Raw genomic sequence first — 25,404 nt, forward strand, 5'->3', positions numbered from 1 at the left:
GTACTAACCAGCTCTCCCTCATTGCCTCTGTCCCTACACAAGAAATAGTGAAATGAATAGAGAGTTTTCTGTTTTTCAAAAGTTTTTCACTTGCATGCATGCAAAATGCTGCCCATTTTGGCATAGTTTTGATCAACCAAAAGATCTAAGTAGAACGTAAAAATTTATTGCTGTCTCTCTCATATACTCAACTGAATGTATCTATAATAGTTACAATATGACGATTATACTAAGAAACAAGGCGTGTCTACTCAGAAGAAAGTCTCATTGGTTTCAGTGAGGCTTTCCCCCACGTAAGTGGGTACCGAATTACAGCTCTAAAACACAGCTTCCTGCATGATCCAGCTTGCCATACTGGCTGGGGCATGCTAGGAATTATGGGAATATTTTCTGCCTAAACACACATAGAATTGCACCTTTCATGAAATAAAACAGCAAAGTCGCTATTGTTCTGTCATTTATTGAGCTTGCAGAACTTCATCTTGTTTGATGAGGTTACATAGCAGCTGTATAGGATGAATCTCAAGTGCCTGCATTTTCCACATGAACAACTGTGGCCTATCTTTGGCCAGGACGTCTCCAATTATATTGTTTTTATATTGTTATTATGTTATTTATTGTTGTGAGCCGCCCCGAGGTTTCGGCAAATGGGGCGGCATAGAAGCTTTCTAAATAAACAAACTGTGGTTGGGAGAGAGCTGCCCAAATGGGCCCATATGCAAGGCACTCTGAACACAGTGTGTAAGCACATGACACGGGTCGCAGATTCACATCCGGAATGCAATTCAGAACAGCAGCTCTCAGCTTTGTTGCCCATAAGATGTTGAAGTCTCCAATGTACAACAGTTACGAGACTCCGGTATTGCTCCCAACAGTCTCCTTGTGAACAGGAAAGATTCTCTTATCAGCTTCAGGTTTAGCTTATTCTGATGCAATTTTTCCACACTTACACCTTAAAAAAAAAAAAAAAACCCAGTGGGAAAATTCCCCTTCCCACTTCATTTTTACCGAGCCTGCCACACTAACACTACAAAGTGAGACATCAGATGCTTCATAGAAAGAAACAGTTTTCATAAGAGAAAGATTTCTTTATAACACCATTATGCTAATGGCTTGTATGTTATGACACTCATGGGAATTTCACTTTGCCAAAGTGCTGGAAAAAATGTTTAAGCCAGCTTTAAAAAAAAAAAAAAATCAATATTCAAGACCTCACTGGAAATGAACCAGTTTCTTAGACCGACGTGCCTAGTTTGCAGGGATAGGGAAAGATCACAAATCCAATCCTATTTTAAAAACCAAACTATGATTATTTCTTAGCTGTGTAAGTTAGCTATGGACGCACCAGCGGGCCTTGGGCAACCACGTTCCTCCCCCCTCTTTTTGGGAAATAATATTTATTTTCTTCAGTGAAGAAAGAAAGATACATAAGAAAGACACCAGAAATGATGCTGCATTGTTGCACCATTCTTGGTTGTGCTTTGTCCAGGAACCAGAACCTGTACCTCGGCTTCAAGTGAACACAAGGCTTTTGGTTTAAAGCAGTGTCATGTGCACTCACAAAATGGCTGCCATGGTAGTCGTGGCCACTCACTGAAACACTCACCTCCCAGAATGCAGGCTGGTGAAATGGAAAGGAAAGTAACTTGGCCAATAACCTAAATACCAAGCAGGTGTGAAGGCCTGAGCTCCAAATCACAAGTTCACTCACTGGAACCCACATAAAGATAGGGCTGGGGTGTAGTGCTTCCCTTTGCAGAATGCCAGCCCTAAATAAAATTACAATTATGTATCTGAAGAAGTAAAATAAAAATCAGAGGTGGAAGAGAAGCTGGAAGGCAACAGGAAGAATGCCAATGGGCACCACATTGGAGAACCCGTGGTAAAAGGACTGACCAAAACATCAGAAGAGAAGACATCAATCAGTCACCTTGAGAGTATATAAGCCTCCATCCCACCCAAAATCCTATGATTTTTGCTTTCCCAAAAGATTTTACATAGTTACCAGGAAACAAAACCTGACTGAATACTTTTGCATAGCTCTGAGAAGAATGGCTTTGCCTGAGCAGTTTGAGAATCATCTAGTCCACCATTATTTCCAACAACATCAGGTAGTGCACTGAAATAATTCTTGACCGTGGTGGTGATAGTCTTATATGGGCCCCAATTAAAATGTTCATATTTTGAGCTCCTGGCAAACATCTGTCACCTCCATGCCCACTCAGTTCCACACTTTATAACTGCTCCTACATTCCTTGTAAGTTAAAGTTGATTAATCTTATGTTTAATGCTTGTTTCATCGTTCTTTAATTAAGCTTTATTTTTAATCTGTATGGTATTAAGCACTAACATAAATGTCACTTTTTGCCAGAAAGGTGAGACATAAAACAACCCCCCCCCAAAAAAAACAGCAATAGTTGTTTAACAACAGCTGTTTAACAACAAAACGATTCTGGTTTGCAGCAGTTAAACTGTTAGCATCACTGAATTGCAGAATTTCACATGCATATCGAGGCCATTATAATCTGAGGTTTTAAAAGCAATTGTCTTTATCTTCTGGGCCACCATCTCCGGATCAAAGCTAAGTACTGAAAAGGCCTAGGCCTGGGGGTCATAAGACAAAAAGATTTCAATGTGCATGTGCCAATGTGCAAATGCCCCAAAGCCATTGTGTGTTTTTAAAGGGCCCTATCTTGTAAGGACACCCACATGTAAAAAGGGATGCACAGACAGAGGAGAGGAGATTATTTAATTTCAGAGGAACGTTTTTTAAAAAGCAGGCAACTTCAAGGTGGAGCTGGGAACAGCAGGAAGTAAAATGCATGTGGGAAAACTAGCTAATCCCAGGGATTAGGTGCAACAGAAATAATCTGCCCCTGTACCTTTATTTCAGCAAGTGGACCGGGGGGGGGGGGGAGCTTCCCAGAGATCCAGGGTGCTAGTCCTCATGGGCTACCCCCTCACATCACCTCTGTCATCTGACTCTGATCCCTGAACACTCTCTTTGCAGTTGGATCCATTGTGGGCTCTCAGGATTCCAGTAAAAAGCAAATAAATCCTGGAAGTCTGAGGAATTTCCATACCCGGCTTAGTGCACTTTGATTTTTAATATTATTTTTCTGGTTGTGAAGTATCCTTCGCAGCTATGTCAAAATGGAGTTAGAAATAAGTGCCAGAAAATCCACCTGAAGCTCATTTGACTGATTTTTTCAAAAAATGACTGATGTTGCGTTGTTCTCCCTTAATTCCTTTCATCATCATTTCTGATGTCTGCATATTGAGACTTCAGTGGGGAGGTGGAGAAGGGGCAGTCCGCTGTCTCCAGCCCTGCCTCACTCCTCTTTATCTTCATTATCTCCCTGCATTCTTTGAACAGCTTTACTCACTGACATGCCGTTAACAAATTGGAAATATCCTAATTGCTTGTCCCTGATCCCATTTTCCATGTCTACAAATGCCCAAGCCCCAGACTCCTCTAAAAAGGTGACCCCTGCAAAGAGCTGCTTGTCTTAAGAATCCAAGGGGTTCTGACTCCCACGACAATTTATTATGAGCAATTTGCTGTTGCGATGCAACTTTCTGGCTCACGGAGAGTCAACTTCAGTTTCCCATAATGACCATGCTGCGTAATATAGCATTTTAGGGTGAACAGAAGCACTATAATAAGAAAGGATTGATTTTGCATCTGGCACAGGATTCCAGTGATTGGAAATAATATATTGATTTTTTTTTAATTAAAGCCATCTTCACATTCCTAATGGAAGGGCCTGCCCTTCTTGAAATTTATTGCCAAAGCCCCTGGTGATTGCAATTACTGACGCTGTACACTGAACCTGTGAAATCGGAAATGGCAACTTAGACAGAAAGCTTTTCTTTTCTCTCCTTTCCTTTGCTTTTTTTCAAAGTTCATGTTGGCCTTTGCTGTTAATAGACTCTACTGGCCAGCCCCCAACCCCTACCAAAAAAAAACTTTCTGCATGTATGCACAAAAAACAGGTACCAAAAAAAAAAAAAAAAAAAAGGCATGCAGAATTTCAGTTTGCAAACTGTCACCTGTTGTTTTTTCCTGCATCATTTGATGTGCCAACCTTGTCTTCATGGAACATGAAGCTTCTCATGTACTCCTACAATAGAATTATTCTGCATCCAGTGCCTTGAACTGTCTTTGTCTTTTTGCATTTGTTCCCTAAAAACTAATTGACTCACTGCTTAGGCAGGTTAATGCACTTTCTAGAGACTGGGAGGAGGTTTCAAAAAAAGGACTAGCTTTCCACCCATTTCCACAAAAACACAAGCTTTTTGCCCTTAGAACTTCCATGACTTGCTCCAGCCAGTCTTTAGGCCCTCATTTCCCCATTTTGTACCTGTCCATGATCTTTATCATTCCAGATAAACCCATCGTACTAGCAAATCTCCCACACTCTTACATGACCTGCCTTTTGTTTCCCTTCACACTTGGCCCCTTCTGAAGATGCCTACCTGATGCTACCCTTCTCTGTTTCTGTCCCACTTTTTCTCCCATGAAGCCACTGCCATGGAATATAATCTTAAGTCTGCCTACTCAGCAGAAAATCAGATTCATGTCAATCATACTAATCTTAGGCAAGGAGGTATGGAATTGCATCCTTAGGTCTGCAGTCTTGGATGTACTTACTTACTGCTTGCACAGCGGTTGACGAAAACAGACTGAAGCCAGTCAGACCTCATTGAGTTATACTCAGACAGTCATTAATAACCATTAATACGAAACTGCATAGTTAAGTAGCCATTAATACAAAACTGCAGATCAAATCAGACCAGGCTTCCAGCCAAATGAAACCAGTACTACTGCAACACATACTGAGCAGTCTAGTGAGCGAGTGTGATGTAGTGGCTATGAGTGCAAGACTGGAACTCAGGATTAATTTGAACTTGGAACTGCTCTTAAGTGGGACAGTACAAGTCACTGAAGGTGCAGATAACTAACAGTGCTGAATCAGAAAGCACATATTTGCAAACAGGTTTAAAGTGGGGTAGCTGTTGTCTATTGGCCAAATTTCCTTTTATCCCATGTTTCTTATATATGTAAATATACAGTGTGGTTTTAGTCCCCTCTCAGCCATGGAGCTCACTGGGTGACTTTGGGCCAGTCACAGATTTTCAAACTAACCTACCTCACAGGCTTGTTGTTGTAAGGATAAGATTGAGAATTAAGATTGAGAGGATTGTTGTAAAGGACGGCATATAAATGGTTTAAATAAATAATAAAATACATTATGAGTTCCTTGAAGGAAAAAAAGGCAGGATATAAATATCATAAATTAGGAATCAGTAACACACCACATATCTTATCTTTCTCTCTCACACACACACATTAGAAACACTGGATAAAAGGAAACAGTCAGCTCTGTCATTGTGCAGCCATGAGGGAGGAGTCTGTCTACTCTAGTTCCACAGCAGAGGAGAGGCCTACTATTTTCCCCAGTCTTCAAACTGGCTGGTCTGCAAAGTTATTATTTATTAAATTTATATCCCACCCTTTCCTTTTAAAAAACTCAGAGACTTACATCATTTGCTTCATCCTGCTCTGAAGCTTATCCCCACAACACCCCTGTGGCTCGGGAGGTTGGGCTGAGAGTCTGCGACAGGCCCAAGGTAACCCAGTTGAACTTGGAAAGGCTGCCTGTAGAGGCTGAAGGTGTTATTGCAGGCTTCATGTACACCAACATGTTTAAATTAATGTAAATTGATAACTGCATTTTGGAACAAAGCACCCCATGGTGGGTACCGACCTCCCTGTAGGGTCCCTTAATATGCATGTCTTGGTGTGATGGCGCTGACAGACAGGGCGGTGGATATATATCTTATTATTATTATTCCACATTAGCAGTCAAGCTAAGGTATGAATGTAGCAGAGTTTCAATTTTTCTCCTGTTCTACCCTGGGTCTTGCAATCCATACTTAAATTATGCTGTCTTCCAAACTCATACTGAGAAACCCTCATAGAGTTTGTACAAGCTCTCTTCTTCTCCTGTCAGCTACTCACATCTACTTAAATAAATGCATTCCACCATTAAATTATTTCCAAAATATTACTTTTACTATAAAGCAATCAAATATATTTTCTGGAACAGATCCATCTTTATCATTGACCAATGCTAAATGTTGTTTTAAACATGAATTCATTTGTCCCTTTGTTTAATACACGATTCCCTGGGACCTGTGAGAACAGTTTTCTTTTGTCTAGAATCAGTTGAAATCAAATTAGATTACTGCCATTGTGGCCTAAACATTTTAGGAAAGCTCTCCCCCCGACACACACACATACACACACTCACTCTTCCTGGATGTCTCAAAACTGCTGTGAGAAAATGCTGGCTGGATTTCAAACCCCTCAAAAATGTTTAAGGATGTATGCAAACAAACACAAAATTAATCTGAGCAGCACTTTTTCCAGCGTGAAAAACTGGATATGTAATTTAGCAACTCTGAAAAGTATGAATAATTCTTCTGTGAAACCCCAAATTGGTTTCCCTGAGGATGGGGAAAAGGCAGTTTTTGTCTTGCCTGGGAACTTTCCACTAAAATCATCTACGTTCCTTTCAGGGCTTCCACATATGACTAACGCTGGGGCTGGCAATTTTCTACAAAGACCGTATTTGGAGTTGGCCAAGACTTACAGATGTGGAAACATTAGCTCTGCCCAGCAGTGCCCAACACAGCAGGCCTGGAGTATAAACTGCTGATTACTACAATTGGGCCACTGGAAGGGAGAGGAATTTCCATTCTTAACAGAAATGAGGAGGAGGTTGCATTTCATTTCCTCCACAAGCACATGAGGCTACTTCAGTCCATCCCATACAAGGCCACCATGGTGTACTGCCTAGTCATGCTCAGAGAGGTGTGGTCTGCTGAAATACACACAGCCAGTAAGCCCATACTGGGTTTTGATGCAGTGAGGAATTCTCCTCTCCCGTAATTCCCCATCACAGCAGCCCGTGGTTGTTTCTTCTGGTGGTGTTCTGACTCACCCTCACATGAACTGAGTCAGAGATCTAGCTGTTTAATTTCTCATTTTTCCAGTCTTAAGTTCAGAAACATGATGCTGGAAGAGAGCTTTGCAAATACCCTGGACTAAAAGAATGAGAAACAAATGAGTCCCAGATCAAAGCAAGCCAGAACTTGACCTTGAAGCAAAAAGGCAAAACTGAGGTTGTCATACTTAGCTTTGTGACAATTCCGTGGAATGTAGCTCACTTCTGTTCTTTCTTGTATTTGAACCCGGATTTGGAAATGAACATAGCCAAAAGGAAATCCACAAATGCTTGCAGTCCCTAGTGGAACTCCCTGTGCACAGCCAGCAACCTGCTTCCACAGCAAGAGCAGCACAAGTCCCATAAGCTACATGAGCAGAAGAGAGACACCACTTGCACAGAGAGACAAAGAGAGACACCATTTGTGCAGGCTTGATTCCCAGCAGGCACCCACACAAACCTTCAGCACGCTTGGAGCCAAGTCAGATGCAGAAAGCAGTGCAGAGTCCAGGGAGCTAAGCTGAAAGTGGATTCCTCACACATCCCTAGTTGTACTTTGGCCACATCATAAGAAGGCAAGGCTCAGTGGAGAAGACAATAATAATGCTAGGGAAAGTTGAAGGCAGAAGGAAAAGGGGAAGATCAAATAAGAGATGGACTAAATACATAAAGGAAGCCACAACCTTGAGTTTACAAGAGCTGAGCAGGGCTTAAGTGCATTCATTCATAAGGTCACCATTAAGTAGTTGTGTGTCTTGAAGTCCTTTACTTCAAGTCTTGAGTCAAGTCTCAAGTCTCTACTTTCAAGTTCAAGTCAAGTCTCAAGTCACTGCAAGAAATTTTTGAGTTGAGTCTCAAGTCTCTTCTCAAGAGCCAACTTTAATAAAACAATGGGAGGTGGTGTGGGGTATATGAGGGTGGAGGGTGGGGGAAAGAATTGTGAATCCCCCTGTGCTAAAAAGAAGGGCTTAAGCCTTGCCTTCCCCCGTTGCAGTTTGTGCCTGCCTTCTAGAAATCCTGCCACACAGTAAGCCCTCTGTCATTAAAAATGTAGACAGTGACTCAGTCATAAAAAAATATAAAAAATCTCAAGTCGACTTGAGTCACTTGTTTGTTCTGGCCAACTCGAGTTCAGTTGCTGATGTGACTTGAGTTGGACTTGGGAGCAAATCACTCCACTTGAGTTCCCAGCATTGCTGTTAAGTCAGAGACAATAGCATCTAACAAGTACAGTTGGTCTAGAACAGGGGTCAGCAACCTGCGGCTCCGGAGCCACATGTGGCTCTTGAATCCCTCTGCTGTGGCTCCGTTGCTCAAAATACGCCTCACAGCCACCAATCTGTGACACGCATCAGCACAGCCCCCAATCTGCTACACGTGCCGGCACAGCACAGCCGCCGAGCTGCAACCCACGCTGGCACTGCACAGCCCCCGATCTGCAACCCGTGGCAGCAAAGCACAGCCCCGATCTGTTTCATAAATGCAACACACTATAGTGTTTTTCTACATAGCATAAAGGTAAAAAACGATATGTGCAGTGTTATTTTCATTTTAGAGGTCAAAAGAGGTCAAAAGAGTTTTGCGGCTCCCAGTGTTTTCTTTTCTGTGGAAAACGGGTCCAAGTGGCTCTTTGAGTGTTAAAGGTTGCCAACCCCTGGCCTAGAACCTTCAGAATTCCTGCCATCTTAAATTGAGTTCATCTTACCCTTTGAGATATTGTTTGATTGAATTTGCATAAGAAGTCATATATATTTCCATTCACATTTTTCCTAATACTGGCATTTTTGCCTAATATACACATTTTTCAAGCACTTTCTCAAACCTAATGTTATTATCCTTAAAAGGCACATGATAGTACCTCACTTTAATTAATATTGTTACTGGAACGATTCATTGCAAAACTCAAAGAAGGATAAGGGAGCTTTGGTTTGCATAGTAGTTAGAAAGTACAAATGAGTAAATCCTTTGTGTTAAATTGTGTTAAATTGTGAGCTGCACAAATTTCTCCCCCACCCTTATCATAGGCAGATCCTCTCCTCCACAACAGGAATGGCACAGGCCTTGGCAGAACCCTCCTTCCAACATGCTCTTCAATCATGCCTTCCAAGATCAAAGGGGCACTTTAGCCTCTTTCTTTCCAGCATGAACAGGGGCTGAGACTTGGGGAGAACTTCCCCTTCCCTTTATGTGCCTCAGTCACTGAACTCTGCGCATGAGGCCAGAGACACGGGAGGGAAGACATCTGGCATAGAATCAATTTGCTGCATCTGTTGCCATGAGCCACGGAGAGGGAGAGGCACAGAGCCCCTTGGCTGTGACTTGGCTTTGGAGGAAATGGCAGAGGTGCATCAGAAGTACCTCTTCCCAGGCAATCCTGCCTCATGCTCCATGTTCTGCTGCCTTCCGAGGAACACTTGGCAGTGATGTGACAGCAGAACTCAGACAAATTTGCTCCCATAAGATATTCAGCTGGCTTATTTCTCCTGCGTTTTAGAAGTGTGGGAAAGACATTTGGCGACTTCACCATGCTCTGAATTTGTCTTGAGCTGGTCTGGCACAGTACTTCTACTCTCTCCTCTTGCTATGTTGCAACGATATAATGTACTGGGTTTGTTTTCATTTGTTGTATTTTTGCTTTGCTTTGTTTTGTTTTTATGTACTTTAATCCATAAGCTACCTGTGTGGAGGCAGCAGCTTTGGTGCCTAAACAATGGGGTAGAAATGCAATTTAAAAAGTAACTGAGTACGGGAGTGATCTTTTGGAAAACCAGTGCCAAACAGGAAGCTCCTGGGGCTAGCTTAAGCTACAAGCTGGCTCTCTGTATTTTAGTGCCTAACATACTAACATAAGCATAACAACATAGAACAAGAGAAAAGAGCCCTATTTGGATCAGACCAAAGGTCCCTGCCATTCAGTACCCATTCAGTATCCAAGCAGCTGCTGGAGGGATCACACAAGCAGGACCTGAGTGCAAGGACACCCTCCCAGTCAGTTCCCCAGCAGCTGGTGAACAGCGGCATCCTGCCCCTGGTACTGGAGGTGATAGACAGCCATCAAGGCTAGTAGCCACTGATAGCCACCTCCTCCAGGAATTTGTCCAATCTCCTTTTAAAGCTATCCAAATTGGTGGTCATCACTGCATCTTGTGGCAATTAATTGCATGATTTATGCACTTTGTGAACAACTCCCTTTTATCTCTCTTGGACCAGTTTCATGGGAGGGCCTGTTGGGTTCTGATAGGTTGAGAGAGGTAGAAAAATATTTCATTTTCCACTTTCTCTACAGCATGGATAACTCTGTAGACTAGTGCAGGAAGGCGCAGTAATGAAATTAGAAAACGAGTCTGCAAAGTAGGTAGTTTACTGGTAGATTTCTTTTATTCACAAAATTTAATGGGTCGAAACTTAAAAGTATAATTAGTACCAGGCTTCAGAAAGTAACCCTTGAACTTAATTTAATTTCATTTAATTTACAGCCTGAACAATTACATTTACATAGTAAAGCAAATCTCTCTACCCCTCCCAAGCCTGCCCCACCATAACTCTTAAAATCTTCATCTCCTCTTATTTGCGGTGCCTCCAGAGAGGTGAAAGTTCACTCATTAATCTTTGTGATTACTAAGGAAGTCTGGCTATGCTAAGATTTGGATTTGTGAAATGCAATCCCTGGAAATACCATGTAAAGGACATAAGCCTCACTGAATTAAGCAATGTTAAGGAAGTTTTAAATGCAGCAGCTTGAGACTTCAAAGAATGAGATCCATGTAACTTAGTATGGAAATATGGATGGCCACATAGTGAATAATACTCAGTACAATATCACACATCTTACAGAACACCTTCTGTAATTACTTTTCGGAATGCATTTTAAGCAGTGGTGAGCTATTCCTCTTAAGATTAGAACTGGCATTTCTAACATTGCTTATGGTGGACATTGGGCAGGCAGTTGGACTCAATGCCCTGCTAGGCCCCTTTCAACAATATGATTCTATGATTTAATTTAAAGTGAATTAGGGCACAATTTTATTGTCCTCAACACTGTCTCAGAGCCTGAACTCTGCGGGGCTGCACTCTCGGGCCTAGGCCTCCAGAGGCCAAGAACCCATCTTGCCCCTTGCAGGAGGCATGCAAAGAACTGCACTGACTGTCCCTCCCCAGGTTACATGCCGTCCCCATGGGACAATGGGATCACACAATTATGTTCTTCAATATAGGCAACATCACTTTCTAATGCCATGCATTTGACCATGAGCTCGCCAAGGCCTTAAGCACATGACAAACCTGGTATCCCAGGCCATAGACTGAGGATGAATGAAGATGGTACCTTATTGAAACTAAATAGGTTTGGGATGGTCAGTATTTATTTATATCCTGCCTTTTTCCTACAAAGGGCTCAAGACAGCTTACATCTCCTCCATCTTATCTCCACCACAACAACCCTGTGAGGTAGGTTGGGCTGAGAGTCTGTGACTGGCCCAAAGTCACCCAGCTGGCTCCATGGCTGAGCGGGGACTAGAACCCAGATCGTCTGAGTCCCAGTCCCATGCTCTTCACCACTACACCACACTGGCTCACACACACTGGAGAGGAGATTGCCTAGGAATTCTCATGTGTGTAGCCTGGAGTTCCATGATACTATAAAAGTGGGATCTATGGCTGCACTAAACAAAAAATAGAGCCAGGCTCTGGAAACAGTAGCATACTTGGAAATATTATACACCTCTGTGATTTTGCCTCCCTGCTCCTTAACCACTTTCCTGACAGAAGTTAAAGAAATATCATCTGCAAAGTGAGAGGAGTGGAAGGTAATAACATAGGAAACTTTCCTTTGGGAGCTGCACAGCTTATTGGAAGAGCACATGTTTTACATATACAAGATTCTACTTCCAAGCCTCCCCATCCCCAAGTAGGACCAGGGGCAATCCCGTTCTGAAACTGAGGTAAGGCAGTGTAGACCATCCTTCATGATATTTTGGCTATAGCTCCCATAAGCTGCAGCCACTGCAGTCCATGAGAAGGAAAAATGAAGAACGCACACATCCACCCTGGGCACAGCAAGATGGAGGGCCTGGCATGTGGCCGGCCCACCACCAGATATTCACCCAGCAAAGTAGAATTGCTCTGGTAATCTAATTGCTGCAGCTGCAGAGAATGGGATGGGGTAAGGTTTCATGCCCTCTGAAAAGAGAGAATAGAATAGAACTGATGATGATGATGATGATGATGATGATGATGATGATGATGATGATGATAGAGAGAGAGAGAAAATGAACTCTAACCTCTCTGTCCAGCCTCAGGCCTTCTAGGTCATCATGAAGAAAGAACAAATTGCAATGAAACTCTTAAGGGTTGTTTCATACAATACTTTTTCCAACATGTGCACAGACATCTTTGTGTCAGAAAAGATGAACATTTGGTAACTTGGAACTTTTATGACAGTTAAATCAAGAACCCAGGATTTGGAAGACAAAAGGATCATGTGGCAATGCACAGGGTACATTTTGTTTCCCTCCCAAAATAATCAATATGGTCTTTTTTGTTGTTGTTTCTGAAAGGCAAAGCAGAGCCTTACTCTTAAAGAAATGCATCAGTGCAGACGGCATGTGCATCAGTTGCAGTGGGATATATTAAAAGCTGATGCTAGAAAATGGTTGCACTTTATTTTTAAGTTCATTTTTTAGCCTAGAAAGGATAAAGAATGATCTATGGTCAACAAAGTTCCAAGATAGGTTGTTTGATCTAAATATTCTCTGCATAGAAAATGATTAACTGTGACTTACTGATTTTAATGATATGATTGATAAGTTTGCATCCAAAAAATCTCAAAAGAAACTGTTCTTAGTTTGTATATAGCTTAGCTATGATTCCCCTATGAATGTTCTGTGTGAACATCTTCATTAATTCTATACATTTGTAAACTTGTTAAATGTTACAAATTTATGAACAATTTTCTTATCAGTGCTAAAATTTCAGCAATGCTCTACTTTCATTGAGTAGATAAGGGAGAGAATGAGCTTTTGTTTCTCATGATCAGAAGCTATTAAGTTTGAGCCTTCCAAGTTCTCCTAGCCCAGGGCCTCTAGTTGCTTTTATCCGGGGCTACTTATGGACATTTTTCTTGGTCTCCACCAAGTTGCCAAGTTGGGGCAGGGCTGGTATTTATTCATTTCCTTGCCAGTAGCTGTGACTGCTGTGAAAGAGCTTTCTGCGGGTGCTGAAGAGTGGGTTCCAAGGAATTGTTTAGCATGTTGGGTCTCCATGGCAACTCCTGGGCAGGGTCTTCCTCCTCTGCCATGCCTTCCAAGGCAGCCATTTTGCCTAGGACAGTTTTTAAATGGTTAAATGTGTCCTCAGCTGAAAAAAGGTTGCTCACCCCAGTGCAGAGTATCTACTGCTGTAGATGAGCACCCATGCAAATAAGGATTCTATCACTTATTCCCCCACCTTCTCAATTTAATTGTAGACCTATGATATCAAGTTTTCTTTCATACAATGAATGGCAATGCTTTTGTTATTCTCAGATTGTAGGAGATGGGAATCCTGATGAATAACATATTAACTTGTAGGAAAAATTTGGATCATCTTTCCCATCTAATCTTTCCCATCTTTTTTTTTTTTTTTTGGCCACATACCTTCCCACCCACATCCCAAAACATCCCTTCCCTGTGGCTACCCCTGTTTTCTCTTCAATTATACCTCCCACAATGTAAGTAGATTTTTGTTTTTGCAACTTGGCATAAGGAGAGGCAAAATTAGTTCCCCCCCCACCCTTTCTCCCAGTGATAAATTAATCTTCCAAGAGGCCTGCCCCTCCCTAATAACTGGAAATTTTAAGACCTCCCACTTTGAGGTGTCCTGAATTTGAATGGGGTAAATTTGGGAATAAGAGAAAATGGAATGCTTCCTCTTCAAAGCAAAGTATCTCTTTGCATATTTTAAATGCATTACAATCAGTCTCCCCTAGACAAAACACTGAATGCCATTTTCTAGTAGACCTAAAGAGCAGATTCGGCTACAAAAGAAGCTTATTAAAGAGTAATGAAGACTGTCAAAAATTGTACACTTAAAAGCTAGTAAATAACAAAGCGAGGCTTTTAGTCGTTCTGGCTGGACAATGTGAGGTCAGAAAGAAACAATGCATTCAGCAGCACCACCACTGGGCTTTTGATTGCTGCTCATCTTTAACAAGGACTATTTAGATCTCCTAGACACACTTCAAACTGCAATGGTTTATGTGAATGCAGCTGGTGTTATCCAGAGTTGTGTTATCCACTGTGTACTTGCAGACAGGCAGCCATGGTGGAAATGTTTCAGTTGCAAGGTGTGCATGATGTTCTTTGCAAATTCAAAAATGCTGAAATGCTCGCTTAAGGCTTAGTCCTTGGGACTAAGAGCTGGTATGTTTTGTATTGTAGTTCTGACCCTTTTGCCTTCAACTTTGTCCACGGAATAGTTTGAAGCTGGGAAGGGAAGGGAAGGGAAGGGAAGGGAAGGGAAGGGAAGGGAAGGGAAGGGAATAAGAGCATGAGGAAGGCTGTTCTGGATCAGACAAAGGCCTATCTAGTCTAGCCTAAGATTGGCCAGCCACGCTGGCCAGCCACATGCTTATGGGAAACCAACATCAAAAGAGGGCAAAGGAAGTCTCCCCCTCATGTTTCCTGGCAACCAGTACACCCTGAAATTTTCTCCTTCTAGCACACCATAGTTCTGATCAAAATACACCCCATGTTTACATTAATTATTTCCCAAACCAACACTGCTGTCCCTGTATCTACTCTGGTCCTTAGCAAAGGCTGCATCAGAGAATCAAGATTACTTAGGCAGGGCCAGTATGTGGGCAGAAAGGGAACAAAGTGATGGTGCCGGGGTATCCACATGTTAACACATAAGTAGTGCCACATTCTGACATTTGATGGAGGCATTCATGGCACTCTGGTGCAGCCACTGTCAACCAGGTGCCCTCCAGATGTGTGGGACTGCAACTCAGTTCCATGGCACTGGGACTGCCATATTGACCATGCTGGCTGGAAAGATGTGAGTTGTAATCCAGCATAACTAGAAGTCTGAGGAAGGCTATGCTAGTTGAACTCAGGTAGATAGTTTTTGCAGTAACTGCCATATGAGGTTCTTCTCAGCGGTCCTGATGGGCTGAGATTATAGGAGAGCAGGATCTCCCATGCCCAGCCAATTTCAGTGCAGACAGGGAATTCCTCATTCCTTCTTCCATCCTGACATCATCATCCTCTTCTCCAAGAATATAGGTGAGTCTTCAGAGCAGAGAAGCTGACCACAAGGAGATACTTTTGCCTGCACTTAGGCTGGTCAGAAGCCAGTACATGACCCTTCTGGGTGCGGCAGCCAAGAGCTAGTATCCCAGTGGATTGTGACATTGTGGCCAGTAAGGATTGAAGGACTCTGTTTCACCCAACACACACAGACAGGGTAGGCTTTGGAAGTCATCCCTCTAATCGCATCTGGGTCTTGTCTGTCCCTCCATAGGAAGCTAGTAGCTTTATACTGAGTCACATCACTAGTCTCTCTCCAGCCCAGTATTGTCAACATTGCCTAGCAATGACTCTCCAGGGGATTTTTCCAGCCCTACCTGAAAGTTGAACCTGAAATCTTCTCCATGCAAAGCAGTTTCTCTAACACTGGGCCAGAACCCCTGCTCTCCATGTTTCTTTATTTCTGTGCTACATTAGAAGGTACAGGAATAGTATGCAAGCACAGTATGGCTCAAGGGATGCTTCTCTCCCTTTCTCTCATAATACTGCAACCTGAAGTGATGTAATGCAGCTGAGTTAGTGGGCAACTCAGGACTGACCAAAGGAAGTACTTCACCCACCACTTCGTAAAGCTACAGCATTCACAACCACAAGATGTAGCAGTGCCCACCAAGGATAACATTTGCAGAGGATACGGCTATGCATGGCTACAGGCTGAGCTCAGAGGCAGTATGTCTAAGAATGCAAGTTTATGGGAACCTTGGCGGGAGAGTGCTTTCTCCCTCGCATCTTGTTGCGGCCTTCCCAAAGAGGAATCTGGTGGACTGCAGTTGAACCCAAGACACTTAGAATGCTTTGGGTCTGATTCAGCAGAGTTCTTTTTATGTCCTTCTGTTCTTACCTAGCATGACGTTCACACCAGTTATCCTCGTCACTTCCAATTTTTCCACTTCATAGGGTCCATGTGCACATCATAGCTTCCAATGCCAAGCTGCTGTCCTGAAGCAAAGAGGGCAGATTGAAGAGCTGGCAGAAATGACTGGCCCTACAGACGCCTTCCCGGGCAATAGATGCCTTATATTTGCTATTGGACTGCTTCTTCTTTTGAAAATAGTCTCAATTTGATTAGTTAATAGAATGGATCCGGTGTCATGGTAAACGTTTCCCCCATCTTATTTTTCTTTGCTTTAATAGCCACACCATAATTGTATAGAGTGCCTTGAGCAAAACTTAATTCACTTGGACTGATTTACATCTGCCTGCGCTGATGGGGATAGTTGTTCTTAAATGTAATGGTGCAACAATCACATACAGCCATAATGAACTGATTGGGTTGGGTTAAGATCAAACTTGTGTCATGTAGGAATTAGGTTTATTTTAATGGATTCTCGTTGATTTTATTTTATTTTTTTTTCATTCTGTAACATCCTGTCTTGTTTCCTACCCACTAAGCAGGCAAAGTATCTGCAGTTATCAGATGCTGTTTCATCTTAAATATCGTTTCACAGCCGTAGGGTTGACAGCAGAGTGTTCATAAACTTATTATGATGCAAGCACAGCCTTGGAATCCTGCACTCATTCATGTAAGTGTGACTATCAAATGGAACTCAACTGTGATAGTGTCTGAGCTCTCCCAGTTGACTTCCACTTTTTAAAAATACAGTTAATAGCAAATGGTACTATATACTTCCTAAAAGGTCTTCTTTTTGGATCCAGATTCATGAAAATCTTTCTAGAAAGTTGAGTATCTTGATTGCTGTGATTTCTACTCACAAGTGATATGGTAAGAATTAATCCACAGTGATGACCATGATAATTATGATGAGGGAAATAGCCTTTGGGTTGTTTACTAAGAAGAATGCTTATTTCTATAAGATTCCCCCAGTAGTGATCTGAATGCCTTTCAGCACTGAACTCACCACCTATTCATTAGTCATTGCTATCGAGAGTAAAGTTTTTCCCATTGCTATTAGCAGTAGATAAACAGAGATCTCAGATGCCAAGGAACACCCATGCCATCTGTAGCCCCATGGTGGAAAGTGGGTGGAGGCCTGCCAGGTTTGATAGAGGCCAGTGGTGCAGTTTGGATATCCTGGATCCAGTATATAAACACATAATGGATGCATTAGGTAAAGGAAGAGTGCTACCTTAATTAACTTATGGCTAAGTCCCAATGAAAGTAATGAGCTCTAAGGTGTTTCCTCAGATTTAACAGAATATAGAGAGTAATCCTATTCATAGCGACTCAGAAATAAGCTTCACTCAGTTCAGTGGGACTTACTGCTAGGCAGCTGTGGCCATTTTTAATATTAGCTCAATTGAGGCCTTTGCTGTTGATTTGGTCATGAAAACCAATATAGTTCCAGGTCAGGAAATGAGCTGGGCATTTCTTTGACCCTTTAGCATGCCCTCATTCCCCGTATCAGTCTGTGTATCTCCTCGCATTGTTCCTTCCTGCAAGTCAAGCTTGCCTGAAATGATTTTCTAACTGGGTTGAGTGAACTGTCTTTGTCTTTGACACAAAAGGCTCTGAGCAGTTGCTTTTGGCTTGTAGCAAAGGGGCAACAAACATACAAACAAACAAACAAACAGAATGGGATAGCTGTTGACAGCTGTTTTGCATGTGTTCACGTTATCAGGCCAAGCACATGCAAACGGTATGAATAAATAACATGCAAATGTCCCTGAGCAGGGCAAATTTCAGCATTATCAGATTATCCTGAAGCTAGCTTTCCACTAAATTTAATGGCACTAAATGCTTTTCCCATGATTGCCACAGGAGAATCCACTGGGAAAATAGAGAGAAAGAATTTGTTGGCTTGCTTTCCTCACGTGGTGGTGGTGATGATGAATAAAAATGACGACGTTTGTCCTTGTGTGTGTTTCCAGTCAGTTTACCTCTTTGGTGACTATGGAGGATGAATATCTCAGACTAGCACAGTTATAGCAATGGAACAATTCTACCACCGAACATGCTTAGCGTTCATTGTTCTTTCAGCACTTGTTGGCAAAGTCTGGGTCTCATGAATGGAAGGGCCCTGCTCAAGGGGGGTGTCTCTGTCTGATTAAGCCAGGGGCCCCCAGCCCTCTAGGTTGTAGGGCTGTCTTTGAGAGGAAGGGGTAGGAAAGTCCACTTCCACTTGTGAGATTGCATGTACCTATCTCTGGGTCCAAATCAACATGTTTCTGTCTTTTAGAGATTGTTGCTAACAACACTGATCACTAATTTCTGTCACTGAAACAGAAGTCAGAACAGTGACAAAGATGATAATCAATTACTAACTATAGATGGGAAACTTTAAGATCCCTGCTCTCCTTTCTTATGGTTCTTTATTGTTAAACTTGGATGGCCAGTTTCAGAAGGCAGTGCTAGGGAGGTATTGCTTAGCCCTGTGGATTTTTCAGTACAGGCTTCTGTAGGAGCCAGTTCTCTCTCACATTATGCTTAACATCTCCAGAAAACAGCTGAGTGGGGTCATCAGTAGTTTTGGAGTGTGTTGTCACTAGTATGCTGATGTCATATAGCTCTGCTTCTTCTTTTCTTCATCATCACTATCGGGGAGGCTGTCGATTCACGCCTGGCTGCCACAATGAAGACTAATAAATGGAAGCTCAATCCAGACAAGACCAAGCTCCTATTAGTTGGTAGTTCTTTCAATTGGATGTGTTCCACCTGTTCTGGATGGCATTGCACTCTCCATGAAGGAGTAGGTTCTCCTGGAGCCATCTTTGTCACTTGAGGCTCAGATGACCTCAGTGGCACTGGGTGTCTTCTACCAACTTTGGTTGGTGGCCCAGTGATACCAATCTCTGGACAGGAATCCACTGTCCTCAGAAGTCTATGCTCTCAAATACTAGAGTGCAATTCATGTGAGACTGCCTTGAGGATGGTTTTGAAGCTGCAGCTTTGTGCAAAATGTGGTGACCAGATTAACAGCAGTGAACAGAAGGTCTGAGCATATTACACCAATTATTTCTTGCATGCACTGACATCCTGTTTCTGAGCCTGACTCAGGGTAATGGCCTTGACCTAAAAAGCCTTACATCGGACTGAAAGGTAATGGAGCACCTCTCCCAATATAAACTTACCCATTACTAATTTACTTATAAAGATAGTACAGTCCTCCTCCAGGAGCTTCCTTTGTAGTGGATTTTGAGGATGAGTCTTTTTAGTGGTAACCCCTTGATTAGAGAACTCTCTTCCAGAAAATCTCTCTTCCTCTCTTCCTGGAAAATCTGATTGTCATTGTCATTGCTTTTCTTCTATTCTCAGGCATTTGTCAGCATTTAAGTTTTTAATCAATTCTGGGATTTTTATTGTTGATCTTTAAGCATTGTTTTTGCATGCAACGTTTTATATTATATTCTACACTGTACTTGCAGGTTTTCATATTTTGTATGCCATCCAGAGAGTACAAAAATGTAATAAATCAAGAAACTAGATGTGGGATGCTTCCCGGTGAGGTTTCTGTCATACGATCAGCCTGCATCACCCAAATGAGTTCCAGATATTGGGTGATAAAGAAATAAATCTATTTGCTGGGGACGGGTCCCATTGATGTCACCCTCAGCTTGTAACCCTCCCATGTTTTCCCATCACTTCTTCCATTTTTTTCCCTTTGCACAAAAAGATCCTTCCAGGAAATAAAAATGGAAGAACTGGGCAATGCATTTTTGCTACTCAAGTTAGGAGCCCTCAGTCTGTGAGTACCCTCATCCAGGGGAGGCTATCAATTAGAGGATGCCTTCAATTAGAAAAATGCCTTCTCCAAAAGTTCTTCATTTATAGAACTGCCCTTACAAAGCAGGACACACATCCACTTGCAATGCACGGGAAGATGCTATGCTTGGCTCTGAAGCTCTGCTTGACTGAGACCACATCCAAAGTTAAACTTTGGATTAATTGGAGAGGCTCCACCACAGCTGACCCTCTCAGAATGAACGATGTGACCCTAACTGGAATATGCTGTGATTGCTTTTCATTTCCCGTTAAAAATTTCTTAATTTATCCCAAGCTTAGCATTTGCCTCTAATTGTGTGGCTGTCTCCTGAGGATCCCATTATTACAGTTTACATTTATATTTGATAACATCTCCTGGTGTACTCATGAATAAACGGCCACATAATGCAGCATGCTCATCCTCCACAGCAGGTTCCGATTCTGAAAAGTTCATCAGGCTCCTCTGAATGCTCTCCCACATTGTCAAGTGTTCAGATTCTGACGTGAAAACAGTGGGCTTGACAGACAACAGACAAAGCAATCTGGCCTCTAGACAGGGCCTAAGACATCATGGCATTCTTTGAACTCCTGGTTCCAAGGTTGGGAAAGAGCTCCAACCTCAAAGCTGGGGATCCATGCATGGGGAGCCCTTTCCCCACTCACTTTGCAGCCAGTGTGGAAAGTGCCATCTTAGTTGCTTCTCTGGGGTTGTAAGAATGCTATCGGGGCGTGAGGTGCATGCAGAGAGGATTTCATGGCGATCCGGATATGACATAGCCTGGCAGTACTCTGGCAGTGCTCTAGATATTCTTCAGGTATCCTGAACCACCTCAACTAGGCAGTCAGTATCTTTCCTCTAAGTGTTTTTCAGGACAGAAGAAGGGCAGAGGTGACTGTCACCTCCACCTTCCTTCCCCCTTCCATGGGGTCCCACAATCCTCAGAGGTTGGAGGTTTGCAGACATCAACAGTAGATCACACCCTAAATGAGCTGGACTTGAGCAAAATATTTCTTTATTTTTTTTCTTGTTATTTTATAGTTTTCACATAATTCCAGCATAGAGGCAACTGAATATAAATCTGAAATAGTTTTCCACAAATATGAAATACTTTGCCTTCAAAATATTCTCTTCCAAAGAAGGGAAGCAAGGTTTTCACTTGTTTTCTAGAGAAGGATAGCAAGTTCACTGCTAATTAGCAATGCAATTCTTACACTGACTTTCCTGAAAGGTTGCACTCCGTGGAACTTACTTTTCAGTATATAGGTATAAGATTGTGCTGCAAAAAGACCGAATTCTGAATAAAGGCTTCCAAAACTAATTTCACTGCTACCCAGCTTTGAAAGTTCAGTTTACTGGAGACTTATAGACATTAAAGTAAGAATGTGGAAGCTATAAAGGTGGTAAAATAACAGGGTGATTTTGTGTCCTAGATACTGTTACAGGCTGGTTCCTAATAGACCTCTAAATGGCCACTTAAGCTAATAAATGTCATCCAATTGTGTGAAAAACACCAGAGCCAATAAATGTCACTTAATGGCAGGAGCAGATGCTGAATGGCTGTAGAGCTGGCAATGTATTTAAATTCTATTAATATTTATAATGCAGTTGATTCAGAAATGATCGGCCCAGTTTCGGAATGTACTTTGCCCAAGGCATTCTGTCTCTCCACAAGAAGCTTTCTGCCCTATGGCACTTGTCCCCTTCTCTGCTCTCCCTATAACCCCCATTGCTTGAGTCACAGCATCCATTGCTCCTTTTATCCAGGCTACCAAATCTGACAACAACACATAATGCAAATGCCGGTAATGAAACCAATTTGTATGCTTTGATTTGCATTATGCATTCTGGCCAGGGAATTTAACTTTTCTCCTCTGTGGAATTGGTGATTCTGCAAAATATCACAAGTAGAATAAATTATGCAAATGTCATAATTTATTCTGTGCAAATTCAGTGGGCTGTATATTTTTATTCTAAGGGCAATTTTGATCTCTTTGTGTTGTGATTGTATGGTGTACATTTGGTTTTGCTCAACACCTTTCTGTGTCTAGACTTTATAGCACTAACCCTTATAATCTCAGACTAAACAAGATGAGTTATGGCTCAAGGGAGGTGTAAATAGTCAATACAATATTTGAAGATTTAGCCATTCAACTCTCCTGGCAAATGGTGCTTAATATTTACACACAAAGCTCTTTCTTTCTGTGGGTATTAGTTAGATGTTTAATGCCATTTTGATAAAGTGCTATGTGGTTTGCCCTAGTTTATAAGATCCTTGGAGTTTATGTTGTGTTTTACTTCTTACAAAAATATAACTTCTGGGCTATATTTAGCTTCCAGCTAGACTCTTCAGGTCCAGGCAAGGTATAAAGACATTCCAATGTCACCTGTTTGCGACAGATAACAGTTTTTAAGTGTTTTGGAGGTGAAAGAATTGAGACATCTTCTCCCATGATGCAAGTGCTCCTTTCTTTTTCTTCTACTGTCATTTCTCTGCAGAAAAGATTTTGGAGGTTTCTGAAAGTCTGTAAAAACTTGCAAATTCTACTTCCTAGGAACAACACTTGGATGAGCAACAATGCCATGAGCTATAATGCCTCTATCACACAGCCTTCAGCTCTAAAACCACACAGCCACCACCTGTCGCCAGGGATATTTGTTTTGTTGAATCCATCCCATCTGTGTTTTGTGGACTGTCAGATGTCATTTGTTCCATCATCTACTCAGTGACAGAAGCAGATGTTTTAAGATGTCAGATGTTTAGCCATTCTACTAATTGCCCAGAGGGCCTCAGCTACTGGGCAGTATAAAGATGAAATAAATATATAAAATGTATTAGCATAAGTGCACTCTTGTGCAAATGCACATTTTCAGTAATGTGCATTAATTAATGTGAACTGACACCAATGTGCAATAGCAGTTGTGCAAAGCTGTGAAAATCCTCCTCCCCTAAAACATGAAAAAACAGCCCACTCAGCACAGTATTGTGAAAAGGCTGGTCTGTTACGGAATCCACAGGTCAGATTCAAAGAAATCTGAATGCATTTGAATCTGTTGCAAAGATCTCTGACACCCACATCTATCTTCAGCCAATGTTACATTTGTTCATTACAGGATATACTGCATGTGTGTCATTTGTACTACTGGGTGTTTTTAATCACCTGTGAAGAAAAAGCGCCCTGTGGGTGCAACCCATTGTGAAGTGGCCCCATGCAAGCAAATGGAAGAAACCCCTTTGCTGTCACCTGTTCACCCCAGCTTGTGCTGGAAAACTCCATTGGTGAATTTTGCCCTTTATTTAACCAGAGATAACAATGTCACAAAGCTCCTAAGATTCAAACCAGGTAACTGATCTTGTTGGGGATATTGACATACACCTTTTTGGGAACATTTAATGTAGGGATTTGTAGCAAATCCTAGATATTTTGTACAGTACCTAGTTAAAATAGAAGCTTTGGAATGGCTGCAGGCCAATCTGGGGATTGCAAATTTCAAAGCGGTTTCATGTATCTCCCTAAGGAAATTGGTCATCTTAAAACAAAACAAAACCAAAAAAACAAAAAACAAAAAAAACAAAACAAAACAAAAAAAACCCTGCCCATTTTGCTCCTTCTGTGGACAAAACATTTTACCACTCAGGAAGTTCCAAGAAGCAAAAGTGCTGAACTTGGGAGTAAAATTTGTTAACTTTTTCCAGTCCTCTTCCTCCTGCTTTTTTAGATGTGGAATTAGAACAAATTTAAATGTATGGAGTGCCTGGACAAATTATTTTCACTGGCTGAGAAAGAAAGTATTTGTCTACATCCTTGTGCAACAGAACCAACCTTCCCTCCCTCCTTCCCTCCTTCCTTCCATAGAAAGATCTTTGATTTCACTGGGAAAATTCTGCAAAGGATTGGATGCATTTTATTGCAGAATGTAAATTGCTCCACATCACTAACTTTTGTTGACAGTTGTACATTTCTGCTGTGGTTTCATAGCCCCTGCTTACTGAGCATAGTTGGGATTGTCAGGGCTAAGTGAACCAAAGCTCCACCATGCTTGCCTGGAAAAGCCTGGAACTGACAAGAGCAGCATTCTAATCTTGTGACAGATGCAACACTGTGGTTGGTCCAGTCTCCTGATGGACAGCTTGTTAAGGAGGCAACAGTGTTGCCAACCCAGTTTCCTCATTCTTGCTATATTTTCAGATGCAGATATTTATCTATTCTGAACCTCTTTCTCCTTTTCTTTTCTTTTCTTTTTTTTTCTTTTTTGCCCTTTCTATTTAATAAGATTTTGAGTGTTAGGTGATTCCCACAACTGTCTATGTGACTGAAACATTATAAAAAGCATCTTGTACAGTTAAATTCTTTGGAGTCACTTGTAGGCTACCAACAGGTGTGCCTGCTTTTTCAGCAGCACTTAGAGGAACAGTGTGGAAGCTCAGCCACAGGGCTGAAAATGCAGCCCACCTGGGTTCCACTACAGCCTTCTGGGGCTTTTCAGAGAGCTCCACCTCCTTGTCTTGGCCTTGTCCCCTTTCCTCTGACCACAACCTGTGTAGTATTTCCTGACTTTTGTGCAGTTTTTCCTGATAGTAAAAGTTTGGCATGCCTTCCGTAAGACTTTGTTAGAAAGTGCTATAAGCTAAAATATATTGGTTTTGAGGCCCATCCCTTCTGCCTTCAGCTTCACGCTTTTTCCCTTAGGCCCCATTCAGGAATGCAGGCCCTGACTTGTCTAAAACTGAATTTAATCCTCTGTCTGACAGAAGCTCCACAGCCGTGACATGGCAGGGTTCTGTGGCCATGGCCAGGTATCTCCATGTAGACAGACATTCCCCAACCTGATATCCCCCAGATGTTCTGGCCTTCAGCTGTAGTGAGCGGGCCAGGCACTCACGCTTCACAGACATTCCAGAGTCATCATGCATCACACTCTGAAGACAACATGGAAGACTCAGCAATGGGAGGGGTGGGAACCTAGCGAGAAGCAGAGGCCTTTGAAGCTCCTCCAATACGATTCTGCAGGTTCCTAGGCTGATCGCTGAGAGAAGACATGTGTTGGAAAAGGTGGTAGGGATCCAAGAGAAGGAACATCTATTACCTTGCCTGGTTCCTGGCACCCGGAGAGATGAGCTATTCATTTGTGATTATGAGCTGCCCAGAGGTGCTGTGACACAATTGGGTGGTATACAAATGTTTTAAATAAATACATAATAAATAATTTGGAGGGCTTATGAAGGTCTCACCAGCTGGCCTTGCACCAGCAGGAGGCACCCTGAGGTTGGAGTCCATGGAGTTACTGTAAGGTGAGGATTTGGGAAGAAGTTTCCAGTTTCGGTTCATGAGCAGAGGCTTACTAGAAGGTTTTTAGATTTACACTGTCTTGTTAGCTGCAAAGTGTCAATCAAGATCCATGCTGTAAAATACTGCCTGGTGTCTTGAAACCTTGGGAAAGAGAGTA

The 25,404-nt window shown here is 42.2% G+C and overlaps 1 long non-coding RNA gene across 1 annotated transcript in view; it reads right to left on the reverse strand.

The window, feature by feature from the left end:
- Nucleotides 1-16,239, reverse strand: part of LOC123020738 — a 30,292-nt gene extending 14,053 nt beyond the window's left edge. The window contains exon 1 of the long non-coding RNA XR_006414201.1: nucleotides 16,140-16,239. This is a non-coding gene — a long non-coding RNA (uncharacterized LOC123020738). The remainder of the gene's footprint in view (nucleotides 1-16,139) is intronic.
- Nucleotides 16,240-25,404: the final 9,165 nt, after the last annotated feature.

This window comes from Varanus komodoensis, unplaced genomic scaffold (genome assembly GCF_004798865.1).
Source record: "Varanus komodoensis strain SLA01 unplaced genomic scaffold, ASM479886v1 scaffold15, whole genome shotgun sequence".
Classification (NCBI taxonomy): Eukaryota; Metazoa; Chordata; class Lepidosauria; order Squamata; family Varanidae; genus Varanus; species Varanus komodoensis.